This window comes from Hipposideros armiger, unplaced genomic scaffold (assembly GCF_001890085.2).
Source record: "Hipposideros armiger isolate ML-2016 unplaced genomic scaffold, ASM189008v1 scaffold_164, whole genome shotgun sequence".
In the NCBI taxonomy this organism is placed as follows: domain Eukaryota; kingdom Metazoa; phylum Chordata; class Mammalia; order Chiroptera; family Hipposideridae; genus Hipposideros; species Hipposideros armiger.
Window position 1 is genome coordinate 1,421,636 of NW_017731514.1, and position 10,677 is coordinate 1,432,312.

At 50.8% G+C, this 10,677-nt stretch overlaps 1 long non-coding RNA gene across 8 annotated transcripts in view; it reads right to left on the reverse strand.

The window, feature by feature from the left end:
- Positions 1–1,331: 1,331 nt before the first annotated feature.
- Positions 1,332–10,677, reverse strand: part of LOC109387646 (uncharacterized) — a 9,756-nt gene continuing 410 nt past the window's right edge. The window contains exons 1-6 of one of the 8 annotated variants that reach the window (XR_002125064.1): positions 9,612–10,169; positions 9,168–9,310; positions 8,834–8,959; positions 6,446–6,520; positions 3,470–5,689; positions 1,332–1,957 (exon numbers count right to left, since the gene is read on the reverse strand). This is a non-coding gene — a long non-coding RNA (uncharacterized LOC109387646). The other 7 variants (XR_002125059.1, XR_002125057.1, XR_002125061.1 and 4 more) reach the window with 7 other exon arrangements.

Genomic DNA, 10,677 nt, shown 5'->3' on the forward strand with positions numbered 1-10,677 from the left:
TGTATTATGTTTGCAATCAAGACAAAGAGAGTCAGTGTGTGTGTGTGTGTGTGTGTGTGTGTGTGTGTGTGTGTGTGTGTTTCAATGGCCCAGAAAGAAAAGACCAAGTTCAGATAAAGATCTATAGTGACACATTGCTTCCCCCAAAGCAGGTTTCTCCCTCCCAGCTTGGAAAATATTATGGAAAATGCTGGATGTGTACGGCCTGGCTTGGCCCTTGTTTCCTCAGAGCAGAGCTCCCCAGAAGGGCTGTCCCCAACCACCTGGGCAGGGTCACCCCCAACGAGTTTGCTACATGTGCAGGCCTTGTCCCTCCCAGGCATCCTTAGAATGGGAATCTAGGAAAGGTCTTTTTTTCCCTTGCAGAAATGTCGTGTGTGTGTGTGTGTGTGTGTGTGTGTGTGTGTGTGTGTGTGTGTGGTAAAATGTACATAATGTGAAATTTACCATTTACCATTTCAGCCGCATTAAATACATTCACATATGTTGTACATTCCTCACCACTATCCATCTCCCCGAACTGAAGCTCTTTACCCATTAAATAATAACCCCCCATTCTTCCCTCCCCCCAGACCCTGGTAACTACCATTCTACTGTCTATCTCTGAATTTGAGTTTGACCAATCTAGGTACTTCATATAAGTGGAATCATATATTTGTCATTCTGTATCTAGCTTATTTCTCTTAGCATAATGTTTCCAGGATTCATCCAAGTTATAGCATGTGTCAGAATTTCATTCCTTTTTAAAGCTGAATAATATTCCATTGTATGTATAGACCACACATACCATATCTATTCATCTGCTGATGGACATTTGAGTTGTTTCCACCTTTTGTCTATTGTGAATAATTCTACTATGAAAATGGATGTGTAATCTCTGTTCAAGTCCTAGCTTTTACTACCTATGGGTATATAGCTAGGAGTGGAATTGTTGAGTCATATGGTAATTCTATGTTTAATTTTTCAAGGAACTGCTGCCATACTGTTTTCCACATAGCTGCACCATTTTACATTCCTACTAGCAATGCATAAGGGTCCCAACTTCTTCACATCCTCACTAATGCATACTATTTTTTTTATTAGCCTTTTTATTTAATAGGGTGAGGTGGTATTTCATTGTGGTTTTGATTTGCATTTCCCTAGTGATTAGTGATGTTGAGCATCTTTTCATGTGTTTATTGGCTATTTATATATCATCTTTGGAGAAATGTCTGTTCAAGTCCTTTGTCCACTTTTTAATTGGGTTTGTTGTTAGTTGTAAGAGTTCTTTATATATTTTGCATATGAGAGATCACTTTTTTGTATATACAGTATTCGAGTCATATCACTTGTTAAAACATTCATTTATTACTTTTTAAACTTGGAGAACATAAAAAAGAGGGGTGCATGAAACATTAGTGAATATGTATATTCTTTGACTCAGTAATTCCACAGCTAGGAATCTATGATAAAAAATTTTCATGAACATGCAGCTTTAACTGCAAGCATGTTCATCATAAAAGAAGGAAGAGATGGAAACTATGAATATCAATGTTCAATATAGCAAATAGGTTAAATAAAATATGGACCACCCAACACAGGGCTGTGTGATTACAAAGAACACTGTAAATGAGCATTCAGTGGGGACATTTCTAATATAACCATGCACGAAAGGAGAAATTGCAAAACAATATGTACAGTACAATCCCATTTTTGTTTAAAAGATATGTACAATTGTGTAAAAATGAAGGAAAAATGCATGCCTCTGCAGTCAGAAAAAAAATCAGTTATTTTTAAGGCATCCTCAAATGTATGTACGGTGTTAATTAAAAATCTATATATTTACAAAAAAAAAAATGACTCAATACCAGAGTCCACACTGAGCTCGTCCCTGATCTGTGCTGTGAGATTTGATAGATTTCTCCTTTTAATTTGTCCATTCCTAGGTTTTCCAAAGTCTTTACTGTCAGGTTTTTACCTGTCAGGGGAAGAGGGAAAAAGACAGAAAATTATCAAACTTTAAAAAATGAAAGTCTAAAGTAATGAAATCTGAATTAGATGAAATCTAGCTCAAATATCTCGGCACCCAAGAAAAGGTCAAACAAGCTCCAGGTGGGAAGGGCGGGACGCAGAAACTGAAATCACAACTGCGCCGCGGCCGCACAGAGGCCCCGCCCAGGCTCCGCCCCTAGCACCGCCTTGCCTTGCCTTCCCCGGAGCTTCCGAGCCAGCCGCGCAAGGCTCCGCCCAGGCCCCGCCCTCTGGACTGCGACGCTACTTCCGAACCTCCCGCCGCCCCCGCAGATGGGAGACAACAGCCAGAGGCACCGCCCCCAGCGCGTAGAGGCCACGCCCCGAACCCCCGCCTCGCCCCCTCGGCTGCGCCGCTGGCCGGCTGCGCCCTCGCCCGGGCTTCCGGAGCCGGTCGCTCAGAGACCCCGCCCCCGATCACGTAAGAACCCCTCCCGGCCCCGCCCCCTCGCCGCCACGCTGCGTCCGCGCCGCCCGTCGCGCGGCTATTGGCTTCCGGAACGGGACGGAAGGGCGTGCGACCTGGAAGGTCAAGGCCGCTGAGCGCCGTGGCGGAAGGGCGCGGCTCCCGGAGGAGGTCCTGCGCGCACTTCCTTCAGCCCTCCTCATTCCTGTCCCCGCCCGCCCGCCCCCAGGTGCGCTGGACCCCGAGGCCGCAGCTGAGGCTTCACAGCCGGGGTCCAGAGATCAAAGGGGGCGGGCCGGGCGGGGCCACCCCCACCCCACCCCCTCCCCCGGGACGCGAGCTGCTGGCCTGCCCTGCCTGGAGGGAAAGCGGGCGGATCAAAGCCCGCGGTGCCCGGCCCGACCCTTCCCAGTGGCAACGCAGGACGCAGCGCCCTTGGGCCGGACGCGAGGCTCCCTTTAAGCCTCAGTGCCTTGTGTCACCCACTCTGCAGTGAGGAAGCTAGGCCCAGAGCGCCCCTCTATCTGCTGACTGTGAACTGGGGCGTATGTGAGCTGTGAGGACTGATGCTGGAGCTAGAGCCCCACTTCAGAGAAGGCTGAAGGCCCAGAAATCATAATAGCAGCTGCCATTTATTGAAAGCCACTGCCACGCAGGCCTGGGACGGGTGCCTTTGTGTCATCTCATTGCTCCTTATAGCAATTCCATTAAGGGCTGGTAACATCGGTCACCCCCTTTCACAGATGAGGGGGCTGAGCTCATAGAGGCAGCTTGTCCAAGGCCGCTCAGGAGAGGGCACAGCCTGCGTTTGGACCCAGGTCCCCAGTGCAGCGTCCCAGCTTTTACTCCGTGCTAACCTGGCTCGGTGATAACAGTTCCCTTGCAGCGGGCACAGCTGGCTGCCGCCTCTGTTACATCTTAGCTCCCTGCTGCCGCATCCTCAGCAGGGGGACGCTACTACCCAGAGCCAAGCCCCTCTCCTCCCTGAAGGTGCCCGGTGCCCGGGAGCTCTGCCCCCAGGAGCCTGGAGATCTGTGCCAAGTTAGCGCCTACCTGTTCGTTATCCAGCGTCCCTGTGCTCAAGTGATGGGAAAAGACACCCTCTGTGCAGCATCTGACACGCGTGAAAAGGTGGGTAATTCTAGGATGGCTGGTTTGTCGGACCACGCCGGCCGTGCCAGTGATACAGGCCACGAAGTGTGCCTGAGAGCGCCCCAGGGTACCCCTCCCACACAAGCGGACTCGGTGCTGAAGAAACCAAACCCCCGCTACACGGAGGCTGCCTGCCTCACTCGTCTCCACCCACAGCCTCCCGAGGGGGCACCGAGGGGGCATCTTAGCTTTTCGCGTGGCTTTCCAGGTTGCTGTATAGCAAGGCCACGTGATGCTGGATGTCTGCCGCAGACAGGACTCGGGGCCCTGGCCCAGCCAGCTCGAGGCCCAGCGCGGTATGCCCACAACAATCCAGAGTTTCCAGCCTCCGAATGTACCTCAGAAAGGAAGCTGCACATTTGATGTTTTTTTCTTGGCTCTATATTAAAGAACAAAGCATGGGAACTGGACAGGCCCCTCTGTAAACAGAAAACACATGTTTTCTGGGAGAATGGGCTCTTCCTTTTTCTGGTTCCTTCTGCCGTGGACAAAGGCCTCTTTAGGCCGCCCGGCTCTAAGCCACAGGCCTGAGAGGAGGTGATTCTTTGCCCCAACTCAGGGAACACTGCCACCTGAAATGGAGGAAGGAACGGACTGCTAGTGGGCCCCCTCAGCAGTGGGCTGGGCCTGTGGTATGGTCTCAGGAAGGAGGCCACTCAGAGACCTGGCAGGATTTGGGCACCAGGGAGGGTGAGTCTGGACCACTTGTATCCTCCAAGCACTTGAGAATCATCTTGGGTTCTACCTGAGATAGCTCCAGGTGGAGGTGTGTTCCTTGGGGCCTGCTAACCACACACAGCAGAGACCTCTAACTCAGAAGAGAGGCTGGGGCCTGATGTCTGCAAGGAGCAGGCATGCTGAGACTGAGTACCCACTGCTGTGTGACCTGAGGCAAGTTTCTTAACCTCTCTGAGCCTTAGGTTTCTCATCAATAAAATGGGGATAACAATATTTGGTTGTTGATTTAAATAAGGTAATGACTATAGCCCTCTCAGACACACAGGAGCCGATAAATAAGTGAACGAAATCAAACTGTCTCAATGCTAAGCTGTTTCCAGAGCCCCAGAGTGGCCTGAGAGACCTCTGCAAATACCTAGGCCTCCCATACTCCAAGGAGCACCTCCCCTTCCCCCGTCCTCTTCAGGGCACTGGACGAGCGCCAGGGCTCAGCCACCCCCAGACCAGCTGCAACACGTCTTTGGGAGCAGCCGTCTCAGGAACGGATCATTCTTTTGTATCACTCCAGCAGCCTGATCTTTGTCCTCGGGGAGAGATTTGATTTGGGGAAATAACAAGACGTCCTTTGGGCCAAGTCTGCTGAGTAGATGTGTGGAAGCCAAGCCAGGGCCCCCTGTGGCTCCTGGCTGGGCTCCGAAGGGGGTTTGGAAGGACAATGTGGACCGGATCGTCTGGACTGGCCACCACTGGTGTTGGTGGGTGTTAGAGTGCCAGCGTGTGTGTATGAAAACACAGAGATAGTCGCACACATCCAAACTCGGTGGATGAGCCAAACCAAAGCCAGACTAATTAACACGAGGCTGCCTTTCACCTCTGGGCCCAGAATTTGATTTTCATGGAAATCTTTGTGGGAAAATTGCGAGCATGTCTGATATAGGCAAATGAGTGAGAGTGAGGCAGGAAACTGCCCTGGAAATGTATGGGACTTACAGGTTGGCTTTCCTTCTAACTGTCCCTTACCGGCTGTGGGTGGCTGCTGGCTGGTCACTTCAGCCCCCGGCTTTCTCATCTGAACAATGAGAATCATGATGCCCATCCTTAATATGAGGAACAAATGCGGAAAAATGAATCTGAGCTTGCCCAAAAGCCCTGGTTTTGTGTGGCGAGGGCCTTACACACACAGACACCCTACCTGACACTTCTGCTTCTGGGAATTCATCAGGAAAGCAGCACAGCCATACAGAAAAGTGTCAGTATAAAGATGTTCCAAGCAGCATAATTTAAAATAGCAAAACTCCATAAGAGGTTACATATCTGACAATAGTGACAAGTTTTAACACCCATAGGATGGACTACTCCACAGCCCTCAGGCATGCTCCAGGCAGGAAATACACAGGCCATGTCCACTGGGTAGATACGCCTCAACCTGTGCCAGTGACGGTGCTGGTTAAAATTAAAAAAAAAAAAAAATTAACATAAACTATTCACAATAGCCAAAATATCAGAAACAAGCCAACTGTCCACCAATAGACGAATGGGTAAACTGTGATAGATATATGGTGGGATATTGTAAATCGGTACGAAGGAACAAGCCATTCATAGACTCAGTCACGTAGACAAATGTCAGTTCTACTGAGCAAGAGTTCATATTCTGTGATCCCATGTATAGCAAATGAAATAAAGGTAAAGCTATAGTGACAGGATTCCTATCAGTGGTCGCCTGGGGCCTGAGAGGTGGGGTCTGCCTGCTGCAGGACCAGGGGGCATTTTGTGGAGATGGGTGTTTTCTTTCTTGATTGTAGTGGTGGTTACACAGGCAAAACTCATCCAACAGTACCAGTGAAAGGGACCTTGCTGCATAGAAATTGTACCCCAATAAAGTAGATTTTAAAAATTAATGGGTATTTCAATTTTATGTTTCACATCCTGTAGAGAATAATATTTTATGATATAAAATGCTCACAACATATTGAACAAAAAAACCCCAAAATAACCTATAGTATGATCACATACACACACATAGTACATACTCGTATACATACATGATTTGGAAAACACACCAACCAGAAGGACTTTCAACAAATTGTACCAGGTAATTATCTCATGGGTAATTTTTTCTTTTCTGTGCCTTTCTGTATTTCCAAATTTTCTATAACACGCTTTTCTTCTTATAAACAAATTAAATAAAAACAAACATACCTCTTTTCCTTTCTTCCAGTTGTAGCAGGCCAGGGACTCGGGTCTAGGCTCTGGGACAGGACGGCAAGGTTGCCCCTGTCCAACGAAAGGGAACTGTTTGGAAGGCGGTAGCGGTCCATGAGGGTGTGAGGAGCGGGGCTCCCTTCCCAGGTCCTTTGGCCCAGTTTCTGTGCTGGGTTAGGCTCCAGGGCTGCCGTGCCAACCGGGCACTACTGATGCAGGAAGATCCCTACGCCCGGGCCCACTCGGGTGGCCTGGAAGCCAGACCCTCTGGTTGGGAGTGCCGATTCCTAGGGCTCCATGCACGTCTCCTGAATGTGCCAGTCTCCTGTGCTACCCTGGGTGAGGGGTGGGGTGGGGGTTCTGGTCTTGGTGCCTCTGTGTCCCTTTCACGGATGAAGGAGGCCCTCCTGGGTGAGACTTGCAGGGGCTGGCGGGCCTGGGCAGACCCTGTGCACTACTGAGCTATATTGCACATCTGCCCACTTCGGCCCTGTGAGGTTGGGGATACTGTTTGTCACGCTCTCCAAATTGGGGGAAATTGAAAGAAGTGATGTGCCCAGAGTCAATCGGTAGCAGGTGAAGCTCAGATTTGACCCCACCTGGATTCTCCCTGCCTTCAAGCTTCAGTTCCCAGGAGCTTCTGGGCCCCAAATAGCTCATTAATGCAGTGTGGACATGGGGGTCAGGGGCTGTGTTTTTTCTCTGCCTGCCGTCTGCTTGGCGTTCTTGTGCGATTTAAAATCTGCACATTCAGTGGCCTGTCAGCTGGGCTTAGTGCTTAAACTAAGTGAGCGTCTCAGAACAGGGCTCTGCCTGCACTTGGAGCTGCTGGCACCCCAGCATCGCACACCCCCGCCCCCAGCTCCATCGGGCCCCTTCCTTCCAGCCAGCTGGCCTCACAAAGGTGCCGAGGAGGAGCCCTGATGGATATGGTTTCTTTCATTCTGACTGAGCAGATTCTTCAACAGACTGTGGAAATTAAAAATAAGAGCCCGAAGCTATTAAAATATATATTTTTAACCAAGTCACAAATGGGAATGATGAGGCAGCAGCAGGTTAAGGACGCTTTGTGATGTGGAGTTTTTATCGCCCGGCACTTTTGTGACTGTAAATGTCATAAACCTGTGGTCCTGGTGGCGGTGGAGACTGTGGCTTCATACTTGCGTGTGAAGCTGCACTCCAGGTGTGGTCTGCTTGGAATTAGTTCACAGCCTGGGGTCATTAATCCTGCTCAGATTGTCCTGCAGGGCCTCACCAGGGTTTCCATTTAAAAATAAATCGATGAGGTAAAAGTAAAGAAATTTTTAAAATGTAATGTATTTGTATGTCTATTTATATAACTGTAAAGAAACAAACTGTAATGTGAATGATCAAAGGCTTTGGAGTAAAGGGACTAAGAGAGAAATTAATTCCCTTCCTTCCTTCCTTCCTTCCTTCCTTCCTTCCTTCCTTCCTTCCTTCCTTCCTTCCTTCCTTCGTCTGTATTCTCCAAATTTTCTATAACAGTGTGTATCACTTCTATAATGAGAAGAGGTAAAATGCACTTATGTTAAAAGTAGTTGATCTGCACCTGAGACTTCACATCAAATGATAACCGTGGCAGTCAGGGTACTTTTATTGAGTAGCTGGTATGTGCCACACCTCCTGCTACACTCTCCTACCATGTAGCTCCCCGGAGGACCCCACAGGTGGGAGCTGTCCCCCAAGCACACCCAGGAGCTGAGGCCCTGAGATGATACATAGTGCCCACGCCGCCAAGCTGGGGACTGAACATGGGCAATTCTGACTCTCAGACTGTAACATTTCCGTAACAACTTCCTGCCTTTTCAAGGTGAACATTTTTCCTAACTACTGTGATCTTTGATTAAAATATTTTTATCTTGTTTACATGGAATCTGGAATTATTTCTGTAAACAGAATTTAGTAAAAAAATAAAAATGAAAATCTTTTTAATTTTAATATCTCGTTAACCAATGACCAACATAGGGATTAGCTACATAATTTGGGGGCCCAGGACCCCTTGTTCAAAAGGATTAGGAATTTTAAGATCAGGATAACAGAGCATTGAGCATGCGAGGGTGGCTGCACAGGCCCATGAAGCCAGCCCAGACAGGGTCTTGATGATTTTTGATAGAGCCAGGGCAACGTCACCCTTTGGGACAAACTGAATGCCAGTGACCAGAAGTTAGAAAGCAAATGGGTTCGAACTTCAGGAAGAAGAGTAGTTCCCAATGCATTTTCCAGTCCCGTAAAATAAAGCGGCTGCAGCTCAGGAATGGAGCCCCTGGGTGAGAACGCCTTGGGAGGGAGCAGGCAGGCTTCCCTTCCTGGGAAAGGGCCAGGCCTCTGTGCAAGGAGCTTTTGTGTAGAATGAGGCATACCTACCAAATGTTTTCCTGAAATGTCACCCCTGGCACCCCTTCACAGAACTTCAGTTGCTTTGCTGGAGCAGCACAGCTGACCAGCCCAGATCTTGGGAGAAATGAGAAAAGACGACGCCCATGCTTGTTCCTGTAAAAACAAAATAAGAAACATCGTTCCACCCCCTCTGGGAAAGGATCTTGGGTGTCTCGGGCAGGTGGATTTTCCCCCTGATGAGGCTCACTGTGGACACCAGGGGCTGTCAGCCTACGTATGTAAGCTGACCAGTAAGTATCTGTGCCTCTGCAAAATGGCTCTGTTCCACACGCTGCCCCCACCAGCCCTAGGCATTACCTACCCCCCTCTACCACCTCTATGTCCTCTGCCCCATGGCAAATTTTGGAAATTTCCAGGTGGATGGGTGGCACCATCAGGCACCCTCATGGCTGCAGCCTCTTCCGTGAACCAGTGTGGAAGTCCAGGGCTGACTCCAGAGGGATCCTGTTTGAGAGGTTATTTGAAGGAAAACTTTGTATCCACCTCAGGGAGAGGTTCTCTAGCGGTTTGAGGCACGACCCACTTTTTTGGGACAAGAAGTAACATATTCCCCCCTACCCCCCATCCCTACCCTGGCCTCCACAGCCCCCCTGATCATTAAAAAAACAAACAAACAAAAAACAATGCCACTCTCCCAGCCTGAAACAGTCTCCGGACTCAGGTATGGGATCCAGTGTTTTCTCCATAAACATTTCTTGCAAAAAAGGATGGACAGACAAACGGATGCACAGGGCAGTGCAGGCACCTCCCAAGGCCGGTGGGCAGCTGGATGCCCTGTGCCTCTCAGCTCCGGTTCCAGCGCTCAAAGGGCCCTCACAGTCTCTGGACTGGGCTTGGCAATGGTGCATGCAGATCCATTGGGCTGCCTTCCCCAGACGTGTCCCCAGGACCCTGCCCTAGGAGGGTTCCAGGCCAGGCAGAGCCAAAGGGGCAGAAAACGGCAGGCAGCAGCCAGGAAGCTCCGGGAGGGAGACGCTGGGGTTTCCCAGTCAGGGTTAGCCTGGTGAATCCTCCTGTCTCACACGTGGAACATGCATTTGCCAGAGGGGCGGGAACAGGGTCCCACAATCGCCGCAGGTGCAGGCTGGGAGCAGGTGGGCCAGGCCCAGGACCCTGTGGAGCCCAGGTCCTCCCCTGGACACCAGGGGTCCTAGCTGGCCCTTGCTCTGAGATGGGAACAGAGGGTAGTCGCTGCCAGGGGCTAAGGGGATGAGACTGACTAGAGAGAGCCCCTGGGCCGGCCGCTGCAGCGCTGGGGACATGGCCTGAGTGTCAACCACCTTTCAGGGAGCAGCTTGTGTCCACTCACGCCCCCCCAAATTGCCCAAAGAACTTCGGCGTGGGTTCTGAAACAGGCAGGTACCGGAGGAAGGTGCCTCGCGATGGGACGATGCACCTGGAAACAGCACGTCCCGAGTGGGGTGGTTGTTTACCCCTTAAGACAAAACAAGCCCGAGGCTTCTGGTGGGAGTTCAGGTTCCCGGGGTGTCTGCGGGGCGGCCCGTCTCCACCGGGTGTCTTCCTTTGCTCCCCTCTCCCGGCCCGCTCTCCCCCTTTGTTGCCAAGCTCAGGCGTCGCTGCTGAGACCCAGCCCCGCGCCCGCGAAGCCCGGAAACTTCCAGCTCCGTGGCTGCGAGGAAAGTTGGGGTCGCGAGGCCGGGGTGCCGGCGGCGCCGCCGGCCGGGCGCGGCTGTGCCCCGGGGCCGCGGCCTCTCGCGGCGAAGACGCCCTCCCGGGCCTCCTCCGAACAAAGGCTCGGCAAGTTCGAAAGGGAGCCTGTCCCCCGTTTTCCCTCCCTCGGGCCGCCGGGT